The sequence below is a fragment of the Pyxicephalus adspersus genome, chromosome 7 (assembly GCF_032062135.1).
Source record: "Pyxicephalus adspersus chromosome 7, UCB_Pads_2.0, whole genome shotgun sequence".
NCBI lineage: Eukaryota > Metazoa > Chordata > Amphibia > Anura > Pyxicephalidae > Pyxicephalus > Pyxicephalus adspersus.
Genome location: NC_092864.1, coordinates 55706448 through 55722820, shown reverse-complemented (window position 1 = coordinate 55722820; position 16373 = coordinate 55706448). Strand labels below are relative to the sequence as shown.

The 16373-nt window shown below is 36.9% G+C and overlaps 1 protein-coding gene across 1 annotated transcript in view; it reads left to right on the top strand.

The window, feature by feature from the left end:
* The window catches only part of SPAG16 (sperm associated antigen 16), a 485653-nt gene that overhangs the window by 467605 nt on the left and 1675 nt on the right, over window positions 1-16373 (top strand). The window lies entirely within an intron of this gene.

The window sequence follows — 16373 nt, the reverse complement described above, 5'->3', positions numbered from 1 at the left end:
AATTGTTGGATAGAGCAGAGACCTGGCAGAGAGATTATAGATGTATAGGTGTATTTACAAAACAGGTTAAAGGTAGCTCTGATAGTGGGATGTGCACGTACATCTGGGGGAATAGTGTCAGGACACCAAGACAGAGCCTTGCAGTGGGCTTCTCATGAAAGTTGGTTTGATTCCCACCCATTGTTTCCAGCCCATTTGGCTGAACCAGTCCACTATTCTACACAAATAAGTGGCTAATTATTACTTATATATGGGTCTGGTGGGCCAACACTGCTGTTTTGCTTTGAAAGAGATGGGGGTATTTGTATCAGGAGGGCTTGGAGATGGTATAATAACTTAGGTAAGAGGACTATTTTGACAGAATGTGACCTCCATCCCTCTCAATCCCAACTCTAACAGCACTAGAGGAATAACTAACCTAACAACACTAACTGTACCAAAAAACATGTAACAGATATGTACACAAAACCTAATGATTTAAGGCAACAATGGTGTTGTGTTATGTCTCCAGCCAGTCCACAACCTTAATGTACCTAGAAAGTGGAAGAGGTCAGGGAGTTGTGAGTGGCTATGCAGGCAATATGTGGAATTGTCACTTGAATCAATAAGTGAAATCGGTGGCCTCATTTGTAGTTAGCTTGTGTGCCAAAATATGATCCAAAAGGAGTCATGTATATGAGAGATCTGGTAAAATACGGATCTGAGCTCCATCAAAATCAATGATACCAGAGGTCCAAGCTTTTTGTATGATTTTTTGGGGGGGGGCTTCCCAGTAGTAGGTTTAAGATGGCAATTACAGTGCTCTGCAGGTCAGGATGCCTTCCAAGTGAATTTTATTGCGGCAATTCCTATATTGATGGTCAGAACAAGGAAATAGCCATGTTAGCTGATGGTGGTGTGTGTCACTGATAGGTACGAAGACCTGAATACAGGCAGAGAGGTCAGTGGTAGAGCTTTCCAGGGTGGTGACTGGTGTGTCCAAAGAGGCAGTTTGTTGCCTCACCTTCTCCAGGTCTATTCAAAGCACACTCTCACACTCTCAACCAACAGTTGTTGGCTTTGCATACACATAAGGCTATGAGGGAGAGCTTACTCCACACATGGGCTTCTCAGAGGTGGATACAGTCAGAGAAGAAAGTTTTGTTGCGGCTGCCATGTTGGATAACGCAATATCCTGAAGTTGAAGTTTGGCCACAAGGAAATTGGAATAAAAGCCGGCTTTTTTGATTTTGTCCTGATGTGTGGATGTCCTCCGCCTCTCTGGCATTGAAGAGTCACTGATTCAGGTAGTGGAAGCAATCCAAAACTAAGCTGTTTGCCATATGGGGAACACAACTCCAAAGCAAGCCTTCCTCACGGCACCATCGCATAGCCACATTCCCATATTCTCCTTTCAAGACTGAAATGTTAGTATGGAAAGGGAAGCATACCACCATATAAGCTATGTGTAAAAGAAGTGTGTACAACCTCTTTTCACTCTTAGCAATGTGTGGTGTCTTGTTCTTTGTATAACTTTTATGTCTTTATGTGAGTTCGTTTCTGTGCAACTATTTGTAACCAGCTTGAAATTCATGCAAAAGTACATTTGTATTTTAAGAGCTTAAAAGTAGATAGGTAAGTGTTTTCTGGCTAAATAAATACAAGTCCTGTCTTCAGCACTCTCAACAAGTTAAAGATTATACAACAAGATTATATTTTATTGGAACCACACAGAGTTTGAAAACTCTATAACATAACTGATTTTTTTACATGTCATAATGAATTAAACTTGCTAAAGGTTAGATTATATTTGTAGAAGGTGGCAACCTTATTTAAAATGTTTGTAGATTTTTTTTTTTTATTACATTACAAAATAACAAGATATTTAACTCAGTTTATTAATCAGTTCTAACCCTAACAATAATTATATAAGAATCAGGCTAAAATATCCAATAGTAATTAGTTTTACCTTCATCTTAGGAAGTCCTAATAGATGTTTGCATTTCCTTGAACTCTTGGCTTATAAGGCTATGACTCTTGTAAAGCAATTTTCTGTAAGAAATTATGATTTAAATAAGGGTTAGTTGCATTTATATTATATATACATATAATGACATTGTCAATATCAATCTGTCCAGTTAGAAGGTGTATATTGTGATATGACTGGAGAAAAAAAAGCTACAACAACAGATAGATGGGATAAAGCATGCAGGAGTTTAACTGCATACCATTTTACTCTCCTTATGTTTCCTAAAATGATTTTTCATTGGTTACGTATTTTGCCTTGCTACTGGAACTGTACAGTAGAATGAGGGGGAAACCTTTAGTTCACTTGCACAGGTAGTCTAGATCCTCCAGGTTGACACGTCTATACTTTATAGTATCACACAAGAAGTATGTCACAAGAAGTTTTGCAACGTCTCCCAGCACAGTCTCAAGAGTGTGCCGGAGATACCAGGAAATAGGCCTTTCTACATAGAGAGATATACATATACATATAAGAGATGGACAGGGCCATAGAAGAGCAACAACCCAGCAGTGGCATCCACATATTTGTGCAAGAAGGAATAGGAGGAGCACTCCCAAAGCCCTCCAAGATGACTAGAAGTAGGCTAGAAATAGACTAGTCTTGTGCATGTCTCTGATCAAGCTGTCACAAACAAACTCCATGAGGGTGGTAAATATGCTCAGTGTCCCTTATTACGACTTATGCTCACAGCTAAGCATTTTGCCAAAGATTATTCTAAAATTAAATAGTTTCTACATACAATTCTTACGTTTATTTATATAGGGTACCCTTATATTCGTATTACATGTGATTACGCTGCTAACATAGGCATTCTGTCATCCTTTAAGACAGCAGGGAACCATATTATTAATAAGAATATAACAGAGGCCGAGCACAGTGGAAGCTATCAGCTGAGGTGTTATCTGCCAGGATCCCCAAGTATTTTTGTATGTATCCAACGAATATTACAATATTACATAATGTTTTCACAGGTAAATTTAATAGAACACAAATGATAAAATAAAGGAAGTTTATTGTAAAGGTTTACATATTCTTAGTTTGAGAGATTGTGATTAGTATGGCAGGGTTTCAGCAATATTGAAGATAAAATGGACCACTTCCCATTGATGTTCTGGGTTGTAAACTTACTTTTTGACCATCTTTTGTTTTTTTTTTTGTTTTTATTTTCTAGCCACTGAAAGCTTCTATGCCCTAAAATACCATTCAGTAATGGTGCCAAAGAATAACATACTGCTCAAAGCTATTAGATGCCAGAAAACACAAACACCAGACAGATGGTATCAGCTTTGTGAACTTATACTTGGTTTTTAGAAGACTCCTGTAGTTAAAAGAATCTTGAGAAAATTCACTTAGTTCTCCTTACTAGATAAAGAAAAAACAAGTAAAGTATTTTTTCTTTGTTTTTACACATACAGCAGGTGTTTATTTGTGTCAAGTACAGACAGGAAGGAATAAAATATATTAATTTTTGTTTTTCTCCTTCTGCATAACAGTTATTTATCTGTCTGTATTGTTGTAGTGAAAATGAAAAAATACTGCTTTTGAATGCATAAATATTAGGGTGGGCTAGTCACACTGACTTTCTATTTAACATCTTTTTGATGTAAGGGTGGGATTGAATAACATCTCTGAATTCTTGCTCGGAGAATAACAAGATAAAAGCAGCAATTGATTTACCACACATCATAATGTATTACTTTCTCTGATATAGGATTTTAAATATATTTTTCAAGGTTGACGTTTAAAGTCTAAACCCTAAGTACAAGTAAAGTTTCATAGATCACCTATATGCGTAAATTATAAGCGTAAGTATAGATAAAGCAGGAAAAGAAACAGCAGGATGAACCTGACAAGTCTTGGGCAGAATTCGGCATTAAGAATTATTACACTTTTCAGCAAACATTTTAGATTATGTTAGACCTTTTTACAGAAAGAAGACTAAGAATGAGTTAGATCCTAAATACCCTTTTGCTTGGTGAAAAAAGTGCTTGAGGTGCCTGCATGAGTATCACTGTGAATCAAAAATAGGTGGAATGATATCTGAGGGACTTCCATATAGGGATGAGCTAACAAGTTTTTAAAACTCGATCTCGCGGCGAAATTGGCTGTTTTCGCCTACCGAAACTGAAGGCGAGAACGGCCAGTGTAAATTCACCAATCAAGATTAAATTTTTTAATTAAAAAAAAATTGTGGGCTGTGCTGATCAATGAATGCAGCCACGCTCAAGAGTCATCAGAATTTTCCTTTCCTTAGCCAGTCAGAGAGCACTAGAGGTTTTGAACAGGGAGACTTGTCCCCATTTACCTCTAGTGCCTGGGGATCGCACACAGGATTCCCAGGGCTGCATGAATGAATGCAGCCCTGGAAACCCACTGCAAGGAGTTACCCACCGTACCACCCGATTCGGGTAAGCGCAGGTATCGGTGGGTGGCTTATTTGCGGGGGGGCCTTATTTTACATTTTTCTCTAAAAAGGGGGGCTGTCTTATTTGATGGCCCTGCCTTATCATCGGGGAAACACGGTAGGGATGAGCTAACAAGTTTTTAAAACTCGATCTCGCGGCGAAATTTGCTGTTTTCGCCTACCGAAACTGAAGGCGAGAATGGCCGGTGTAAATTCACCAATCAAGATTAAATTTTTTAATTAAAAAAAAATTGTGGGCTGTGCTGATCAATGAATGCAGCCACGCTCAAGAGTCATCAGGATTTTCCTTTCCTTAGCCAGTCAGAGAGCACTAGAGGTTTTGAACGGGGAGACTTGTCCCCATTTACCTCTAGTGCCTGGGGATCGCACACAGGATTCCCAGGGCTGCATGAATGAATGCAGCCCTGGAAACCCACTGCAATGCCCAGGCACTAGAGGTTAATTAACCTCTAGTGCCCTGGAATCGCACACAGGATTCTCCTGTACTGATTTCCTGGAACTTCCGATGGAAATCAGTTCGCTAAAATTTCACAGACCCATCAGAAGTTCGAGGAAATTTTCACGAGATTGGCAGAGACATTCTCGCTCATCCCTACTTCCATAGACAGTCAACCTATGAGACAACTTCCTATTCTTTATGTATTGTGGGGACCTGCCTTGATCTTCTTCACATTTCAAACAGAAGTTAAAAGGAACAAATGAACAAAAAATCTGATAATAATAAAAATAAGAAAAAGACTATTGCCAACTTTTGTATAGTGATTTACCTCCATAAGAATGAAAACACTTGCATGTTAAAGTACGTTCTACTTCAGGGTATTTTTAACACTGGACCATGAGATATTTCTATTTTTTGTTAGTAGAGTGGAAGCCAGTCTACAGGGAATCTAATCTAAGAAAGGGATTTCACACAACATACAATTACCTTTTCATTTGTCCCTGTCAAGTTCATTGGAGCAGATTGGAAGGGCCAAGTGAAGGTTAGTCAGTGCTTTCTTTGGGGATCAGGAAACAAACATTTTTTTTTCTCTGATGGAGTTCATTTGACTAAACCTTATGAGGATGTTTTGTCTCTATTCCTGTAGTTTGGTGCATAATGTCTTGTTCTTTTTCAACTAAAGGCAAAGGTGGCAAAGCTCTCCAAGGCTGGAGAGGATACACTTTCATCAGTGAACCTGGGTGATACAGTAAACCTGGAATGGATTTCTTCAAAGTCATTTGATATTTGTTAGCAAATGTTTTCAATCATGGACCCGATTCATTCCAGGTTTGCTGGATCACCCAGTTCACTGATGAAAGTGTATACTCTCCAGCCTTAGAGAGCTTTCATAAATCAGGCGAAATGTCATTGAGAATGAAAGTACTGTCATCTTATTTTGGCCCCGTAGTTTGTATAACTGGGAGGCTGGGGAATCATAATGATAAAATCTAGGAAGGTAAGGTACTTTAAATAATTTTTGAGGAATAATATAATACTGGGTAGCTGCTATTCTCTTGCCTAGAATTCGTTTTTTTAGATATGGTAAAAATAATAATTTTACTGTCACACTGTTCAATTTGAACAGTGTGACAGTAAATATAGGTGAATAGTTATGTACTGCAGCATACAGTAGATTATTAAGACTTTTTAAACACTAGATCCATTTAGTACATTCACATACAATTTAGTCCGTGTGTTCATCGTTAGGTCTCTATGGTACTTTGCAAATCCTAACAAATGCCTAACCTTTACTAAATCTTTGTAGCTAAAGTTTGTGGTGCCCACTTATTAAATAAATTGTAATCGCTGACCCACTTTCACACATACAGTCAGCGTTTTCCCTGCCAGCCCTTCACGCAGCTCACAGAATTGAAGGCAGAACTTTCTCATCTCTTCTGCCAAGTTACAAAGAACTTGAGTCAAACTTGGTTGATAACATCCAGTCCAAGGCATCCTGGAATTGCTGGCAGCGAGTCCAGAGGCTACTGTGAGATTTAAAGCGCTTTGTATGACACTATTAGAAGTCTGCAGGAGAATTAGTTTTATAGTTAATATATTTTTCCAAAAACACTTCAGTAAAAAAAAGATTGGGTTTAATGTTTTTTTTCATTCCTGTTTCTGGCAAAACTGTAGATTAGGCATGTGAATATGTTTTCAGCCTGAACAAAATTTTTATTAATAATGTTTTTTTGCTGAGCTATTTAATTGCCTGGTATTAAATGTGGAAACATTAGAAGGTACCTAGGAATCTGTGCAATAAAATATTAAACACCATTATTGGCTCTTATGCTCCTATAGATGACCACATATTATATAGAGAAAGAGAGAGTGAGATAGAAAATGTCACTATAAAATGTATTTTCATTTGTTTTTTGACATTGCTATAGCATGTTATAAATTCAAGGTTGTAGTTGCCACAAAATATTATAGAGACCACTTAAGAGTTCCATGAACCACAAAGCCATAGCATGTCATTTTTACATTGAGTTTTGAGTCAATTCTTCTTTTTGAGTTCCTCCATCTCTCGAATTATCTTTCTCTTTCTATATCCCTCCCTCTCCTTCTCTTGTTTTTTTTAGATAGATTTGTTTTTTTAGATAGATTCACATTTTTTTTAGATAGATTCACTTCCCCCTTTCTCTCTCTCTCTTTGGAATGGAATTAAACTCCATGACTGTGTGTGAATATACTTTTATGAGAGGACTATTTACATAGGATGGGGGAAAGTGTGTATTCGGTAATGGCACAGGGAAAAGCCAACTCTTTGCTGCTGCTGCCGCCGATAGGTGCAAGTCCACTGTGCCCAATAAATAAATAAAAACCCTGCCAACAGGTATCACCAGGATAGGAAAAAAAAATTCAGTATTGGGGACAGGATGTTAAAATCTTAACATAGTCCAGTTCTGCCCTGTCCTTTCAAAAAGAAAATAATTTGACTGGAATTACACTTTCAGGTCTCCTAAATTTGTTAATACATATTATTCACTGTTTTTTTTATAAGTGCTATACATCATAATAAATTACACTTAAAGAATTGTTTGTTCTGACCAGCAGAAGCTCTATGGCCTAATTGTAACTGGAATAATAAATGGCACAGTTAGCAGCGAGCACATTCGGCTTATCACAATTCTATGCCAGTCAATATGTCTTATGTAGGATACTGTAGACAGTTTGTGTGCCGCTTTGTGCTATTTGAATAATGGATGAAACACATTGTGTCTGGGCTGCTCCAGGGAATTGGGTTCTATATCTTCTCACATTGTTAAACATGTTGTAAAACAAGGATCTGTGCAACATAATTTCACGTTGGGTACCAATCTCTGAACACTTAATGCTGAGCTTAAAATTGCAGTCCCATTGTCTGATTCACTGACAACACCTGGCCGATTAATACACCATTTTATCATTTTAATAGTTCCACCTTAATAGAATGTGGCTGGAGATGTTATGACAAAAGGGTAATTGCAAGTTCAAGGGGGAATTGAGTATTGGGTTTTTTCCACAGTGAGTGAAGAAGTTTGCAGAAGTCATTTAAATGCAAAATAAAAAATCTCACCAAGTGTGGAGATAGGAGATTTCACATTTCAACAATGCTTAGATGCAGAGCTGAAATAAAAGGAAAGATATTACCGGGTTTGAGAGTAGCAGTGAAGCACAATATCTGCTTCCAGTTTTCAGGGAGATGAGGCTTGCATACGTTTTATGTACAGAGAATGACATGCAAAACAAACAATACCTATTAAACAGCAGAAATTCTGCTTTTTGACAATGACCTGCTACAAAAGAAGAAGTAAGTAGTGTATCAAAAAAGTTGTATCAGCCCAATACATCTAACAGTACCTTGCTTGCAAGGAATCCTAATACATTGCCACGTCAGCTTAAATACTTTGGCCTGGTTAAAAGCATAAATGGGAGCTATTTTAACTGCTAAACATACTGTATTACTGTCTATCTAGTTCTAAGATTTGCAAATTGCTGTTCTGCAGGTCAGGTGACCATGATTTTACCCTGCTACATTTAATTAACACTTGTAGAGCTTATCCATCCCCCAACCTGTGACATGAGCACTCATGATTGGCTCCCTGGGCTCCTTCTCCCTCACACAATCTAAGTTTTGCTGTACAGAGTGCAAGAGGACAAATTCAGGTACTTACACTGCTTGCTTTAAAAATGTATTTAATGATTTAATAATACATGCAGCGTTGCATCGGTTTATGTATTCTAAATCTGACACTAGTTCAGTTTTAATGTTTATATTTTTCTTTTATTTGCCCACCCTAATTTACTTTCATAATTAAATCAACATGCTGGGTAATTTGGTCTTTTTTATTTTTTTTTATTCAGTTACATGGATCTTGAAATTTCAAGCATTCTGTCTTTATTCTGCATTATATACACATCCTTTCAATATATATGTACTAAATATAAAATTTAATATAATAAAGGTATTAAGTAGTAATGTGTTTTTCAAGTTCTGGTACACATTTTAGGAGCCTGTAAGTAAAAATAAATATAGTTGCAAACAAATTATTCTTGGCAGTCTTAGCTGTCTCCAAGCTACCTGAACCTGTCATCTGGGTCAGCAATAACTTTTTGAGGTTGTGTGAAGTTTTCTGTACACTATCATAAATGCCAACCACTTGCTCCTGTCAACTAACAAATCTGGTATTTGCAGGACCTGTCTGACATAAATAGAAACGCAAGACAAAAAATATTAAAAATTTCAACAGTTACAGTTGCAATTGCAAACCTATAAATTGGGCTGTGTAGCCAGTTAGTGCCCCCATGCTAGACAGTAGTGGTATCACTAGCCAAAACCTGGTAGTATTTACCCTGTGGTAAATACTACCACGTACAAAATGTTGCTTAAACACTACACACAATCTAATTGTATTGAAATGTACATTGTTTGTTATTATGTCTTTATCCCTAAATAAATAATTGCTTTTACACCCCCAAAACACAGACTATACATCCTGTTTAAATAGATAAACTTCTTATGCATGTTCTACTCCATCAAACACTCATCAATAAATGCTACATCCCATTAATAAAATGTATGTCCTGTTTGTTAGAACACTGAAGCCATCATTGGACCAGTTATTATGGTGCTTCTCACCCACCAACATTGTGTTGATGGGCCCAGTTACCCAATTTTTTCTCACTACAATCATTTCCTCTTTACTAATTCTGGAATAAGGAAAAAAATCCTTGTGAAGTTTTGCACCACCTTAAATAACTACAGATATCTGGTGATTTCCTCCAAATGCCTGTTGGATTTTAAGGATATGAGGCTTGTAGTAAAAACAAATAAAGACCTTTTACCATTTCCTTCTCTATCTAAAACAAAAATGATATTTAGTTTACTACTCTACAAAATATTATACCAAATACTCTGTTCTCCCACTCTACCACCAAATGCTTCTATGTCAAGAAACTGTCTGCTGAAGGTCTGCTGCTCAAAAATTGCCACTTCTGGGGTGTCACTCTTCTCCCCAATCAAAATGACAAAGTAATCACATATATGGAGGAGCGACTCAATGGGGTGGGGGACCAGGTATCTGACACTAGAGGAAGTTTTGCATTACAAAGACATTAGCAGAATATATCTTTTAATCAGATTGGCTTTCAATGGCACAGTTGGAGAACTGATAATCTTTTTGCCGGGCAGCATTTTTGGAAATTTGATTTTAGCAATCAAGTTGCTTTAAAGCCGAACTGTATGACAATTTTTTCCAAGATTCCCTATTCCTTTTGCCTTTTCCAAAAAAATTAGGATGAATAATGATGAGACCTTTTTTTTTGTAACAGTTAGCACCTTTTTCTTCACATTGACATAAATTGCATAGACTTCAATGAACTGCCTTTTGCTCAGCCCATGAGCTGATATACAGATGTACACGTGTTTTCAACAGACTAGTACTAACCATGAGTCCATGAGCAGTCCATGACATATATCTAGGTCTTACAGCAAGATTTTAATTATATTATACATATATCAAGTAAAAATAACTGTAATGTAATGTTTGGGCAAAGTCCTGATTTTAAACTGGTTGGTGTTCAGTGTAGTTTTAATGAGCACTATTTATGCAGTATAAGCCACCAGCTTGAATTGGTGTATATGCATACAGTATAAAGTATAGTGTATGTGCAGTCAGCAGTATCCCAGATGGAGCATGTAGCAATATAAAACCTCTGAGCAGAAGTCAGGTATGAGTTTAGCATTTATTCTATCTTTAGGAGAAATATTCATGCTTACAAATTTGGAAATGTTGCTGTGATCTGCAGGAGAAAAATGTAGTAGTGTTTTCCACAGTAATCTTACCTTCCTTGTTGGGAAGCTAGAGGTAGCTTTTTGTTTTAACCATTGCACATGTCAAACATCAATTCGCCAAACTTGGAAGGGCAGTTTTTTTTTCACAAATGGCTGCATATTTATGGAATATTGATTGTAATAGTTCCTAAATTATTTTCAGCACTAAAATACTTACTCCTTTTTATTTTTTTAGATAAATATAACATTATGGATATTATTTTTTCAATTTTTCATTTCTAGCCAGAAGGTGAAGCTGTCAGGTGTTTACCACTGTAAATGTATTAATATTATTATCCAGTATTTATATAGCGACAACATATAATGCAGCTCTTTACAAAGTCCATAGTCATTAGCTGTCCCTCAAAAGGGCTCACAATCAGTTTGAGGGGAAGCCATTTAATCTAACTGCATGTTTTTGGGATGTGGGAGGAAACCCACGCAAACACGGCAAGAACCCGCAAACTCCAAGTAGTGCCCTGGCTGAGATTTAAACCTGGGGCATAGCGCTGAAAAGGCAAGAATGCCAGCCGCTCAGTCACCGTGCTGCACTTACATTTATAAGCTTTTTGTTTACAGAGTTCAAGAGTTAAAGCTCACATTTACATATACAATTGAACAAATGATTCCCTATGCCAAGCAGCATGCTTTATTCATATGGCTGTACATAATTCTATCAGAGAGACTATTTCAAATGAAATATATACTGTTGTGTTTTTTTTAACAAACTTAAGTTGTGTGTTACCAGTATCATGGGTACACTCTATAAAATGTTTGTAGTAATAAAAATAGTTTTCAAATGTAGAAACTTAAAATATAAAATAAAAATGACCCATTATCATTATAAAAATCCCTTTATTGTAGCTGAAAAAAAAAAATGGGCCAATGTTTGTGGAGACTGCTGTATACCTTTGGTATATTTGGTAAGATCCAGAGGAGAGAATATGCTTCTGGAATACGGCTAGAGGATGAAAATAACAAAATCAGTAGCCTCTGTAGGTAGAAGCTTTACTTTTATAATTTTCTATGTGAAATCAGTGGTGACAGTAACGACAGCTAGACAATCTTCCAAATACTGTTTTTTCAAGAATAGCATATCATGAGTCATTTTACTGATATATTACCTTTAAGCTTTAATGTGTTTACAAAAGTAAAAGTGCTTGTCTTTCATAATGTCTGCTGAAACCGGAATCATTTCTGAAAAATACAATGTACTAAGCGTTATAGCTGAAATGTATCCTTGATGATTTACATTACAGAAACATACCGGGGTTTAACCCTAATGTGTACCTAGTACAAACTTCAACTGAACATGCATAGAGCCACAAGTAGGTTAGGGCTATATATCCTTTTTGTTTCATTCAATTCTTTGCCATGTATTTCTCTTGCTAACTCAAACAAAATAATCCTGACATCTCCATGGTCTGATGGACCTGAAGGACAATTGACTGAGAGCTGAAATTGAAAAGTAAAGTTCTGATAAAGCTGCATAGGGGAACATGCTGGACTATGCACTGGATGTACATTCCAAAATGAGATCAGATTGAATCTCTGTTCCTTCCATCTCTTGGAAAACTTATAACACAGACAATCGCCTCAAGATACATGTTCATAAAAACAAATAGTCACTTGTAATATACAGATAAGACGGTTGTTTTACATCCATATATTGGAGACTGTTGGTCATTTAGACTGGTAGTTTCATACATTTTAGGAAGTGAGCTTCAGATGTACAGTATACTAACCTGTGGTTGGCCAAATGACTCTTCCTTGACCCATGTGTACACAGTGTTAAGTGAAATATTCTAAGATATAGGGGATCCTATGATTCTCTTCCCTTTCACCCGCTTTGTGTAACCTTGCCCATACACTGTCACAGGGGACCCTTCACTAGCCTTGTATGAGCTTCAACCTGTCAGATTTAAAACCTAAACCAGACAAGGATCTCTTTAAGCTAAATATGTACACATGTGACTGTCAATTAAAGCTTTGGTATAAAATGTCAATCTTGCAAAACAGCTTTCCTTATTTTACTGTGATTTTCTCAAAGGTGTTGTTTCATATCTAATTGACTAGCATTCAGGTAATGCATTTTGAAAGTAAAAAATAGTTCTTATTGTCATAAAATAAATTCTAGATTATTTAAATTCCTTCATTTATTCAAGACTTCCATTGACTTCATAAATGTGTCAGTGATAGAAAGTTATAACATACGGTTTGACTGTAAAGGGATGAGATCAGAACGTTACTACTGGTCTGGTTATTCTTTATCAGTACCAATGCACTTGTTTTGTGCTTTTTGAGTTTTATATAGTCCACGTCTGGAAGGTAAATCATTTGCCTGATCAACTATCTATAAAGTTTTAATACAAAAATACTGTTTACCATCATCTTCCAAAGCAGAAGGAATTGTCAGTGCTAAAAATTTGTTTTTGAATATGTGCCCTGTTCCAGAGACCATAGATGATCAGGTCTTTTATATACAGTATTAAATTCGCAAATATGGTTTTGTCTGGAATGTTTGAAACACAAGCTCGGTTCTTACAAAAGTCAAAAGTATCTCTGCTAAACATTTTTCAGGAGGCAGCTAAAAGTAAAATAATATAAAATACAAATGCAATCTATGCTAATCTACAAGCTAAGACATAAATTTTCTTCTGCAACAATCAAGATCTGTTATACTTGGCTTAGATAGGACTTTGTTGATGGAGGGTATATACTCTCCTCTAGATCTGCAATGAATCTTGTTCTCTGATTAGATACTGCAGAAGAATGTAATAATGAAGGGTTTTGTAGTGATTATTTAGAGTGACATTCTAAGGAAATGTGGCTGGAATCTATTCTGTATTTTCAATTCTGTCTCTACTTTCACCACTCCAATGTTGTTATATCCTTTGGAACAATCTCAGTCAGGTACCATTCAAAACTCACTCCTGCAGAGGTTAATATCTTTTTGCAAATGCCTCTATTTCACTTGGATTGAGTCTATGAAATTGTGGAAGGTCACAAGTATCGGGCTAAAACAAATCTATTCAGAGGGTCAGCAAGTGTGAAAAGTTGCAAATGATAAAGCTCTATGAATAAAGGTTTCTTTTTGGCAGCCAACAAACAGAATTGGTGGGGGCTTCTATAAACTACTTCTTGAGGTCATGTAATTTGTTTCCTGCTTCTTAAGTAATGCAGCTTAGGTTTCAACCTGTTCACAGGTAGGAGTGTATTGAAACACAATACCCAACCTCAGCTAGAAACATCAGCTATAGTTTATCCAAACTCACAAAAGTTGTAAACGTGTTCTGTCCTTGCGTGAAACACCTTCTGTAAACATTATTGTCTAAAAGATGTACAGTTTGAACAATGCTTACTATTCAGTTCAGACTGCAAGGTGAGACAGGGATTTTATACAGAAGAATAGGAAAGCCTTAAAGTGGAATTAAATAGACAGGCAATGTCCCTTCTGCAATAAAACAAATAATATGATTCTTACTAAACAGGATTTATATAGCGCCAACATAATATGCAGAACTATACATTAAAGAGGGGTTTCATTTGACAGTCAGATTCAGACAGTGACACAGGAGGAGAGGACCCTGCCCCAAAGAGCTTACAATCTAGGAGGTGGGGGAAGTATCACACAAAAAGAGGGGAGATATGGAATGCTGGGCATGTAGTGAGGGTTTAGAATACAGAAGAATATGGGTAGCCAAGTTTGAAATAATAGATTTTGAGTTCTGTTTTAAAGGAGCAGAAAGTAGGAGCAAGCCAAATAGGACGTGGAAGACCATTCCAGAGAATTAGGCAATTCTAGAAAACTCTTGGATCCCTGCATGTGATGAGGTTATGAGTGAGGAAGTCATTAGTAGGCCATTTGAGGAGCGAAGAGAGTGGGGAGTATTTTTCAACTAGATTTTAAAAGGTAAGTTGGACAAGAACTGTGGAGGGATTTGAAGGCAAAGCACAGGAGCTTGAACTTGATTCTAAGGTGAAATGGAAGCCAATGAGAACTACAAAGAGAGGCAGCAGAAGAGGAAGGTGGAAAGGATGAATGAGTCTGGCTACAGCATTCATAATAGATTGTAGAGGAGAAGAGGAGAGAGTCAGGTTAGAGGAATTCAAGAAAGGAGGAGGTTACTGTAGTCTAAATGAGAGATGATAGGATCGTGTACAAGGAGTTTGGTGGTCTCTGGGGACAGGTAAGGGTGGATTTTGGAGATGAGGTGAAAGTGACAGGACCTGGAAATGTTCTGAATATGGGGGGTAAATGAGAGTGCAGAATCGAAGGTAACGTCAGGACAACGTGGGGAGGAGAATTGGAATTTGGGGGAGGAGGGGGGGATGATGAGTTCTGTTTTATGGAGGTTGAGTTATCTGCCTCATCACAATTTTTATCCTGATTAGCCAGGTCGGGATGATATAACTCCTGCATGCATGTCCCAGCAGCCCCGGGGAATGCCGGTATACCCAGCATATCATACACTGAGCTGTTCATAGGCAGCTCTGTAGGTTTTTTGTTTGTTTATAGAAGATGGTGAACAGGTAAGTATGCCTTATTGCAGACATGGCCTGTCTCTTTCTGCAGTCAAGACCTGCCTGCTCACTATAGTTCCACTTTAAAGATTAGATGATTGTTATGTAGATAGGAGTAATTTATTAGATTACCTTTTGTTTATGATAGGATTTCATCTGTATTTTCTGTATGGTGTATTCTATACCATTCAGCCCTTTAGTTCAAATATGGAGGAAGATTATTTGATCTCCTGTCTCATTTCTAAATGACAAGCCTACGTATTTTTCTTTGCTTGATCCCATTTCTAAAACACTAGCTGTAAGCGTTCTTTTCTTCTAGCTGCTTGTTCTTTTGTGCAATTGCACATCTCGTGTATCATTCTGATCTAAGTGGTTAGAGCTTAATCACAGAGCTCTTTTAAATCACCTATTAGATAATAGGTTGAATCAGTGGCTGGATTTTGGTAATTGCTTCAGTCCGTGCTTAGTCACTAAGTTCTGGAAAAAGCTAAAAAGAATAGATAGCTCTGATTGGTGATTCAGAACTGTATATCCATTTAGAATGTGTCATGTGTTTTGATCATTTTCCAACTTTCTTGAAAATAAATCTCTGCCTGACATGCAAGACTTCTGGTAAAAGAGAACCACATTCCCTATATCCAGATGCATGGAGTTTACAGATAATTGGAGTCATTTGCCCATAAACAATCCATTTTGTCAGATCTGCATGATGCCAATTTGTGTATCTTTTGAACTATTTGAAAGAATGTTATCATTATCACACCACAGTGTGCTGTCCTTACAGCATGAATTTGCTGTGAAATATTGTACATGAAGCGAAATGTATAGCTGTGGGAGTTTTAGGGTTCACAGATGTTTGACTGTATAAGAGAATTATTGATGGCCTGGCTAATAGCTATTGAGCTTCACATATAATAGTAAAGCCCAATTGAACATTTAGTTTATATATACCAGATACATCAAAATGGGGTGTTCAAAGTCAGCTGAATCAGACCTAGATATCTCCAGTCTACTCCAGTAGTTTGGGAGGAAGTATTTAGAAAAGATAACTTTGAAAATTGATAACATTGTTTTTTAGATTTCAGTTTAGTGTACACACATTTACAGGGATGCTGAATTTCTG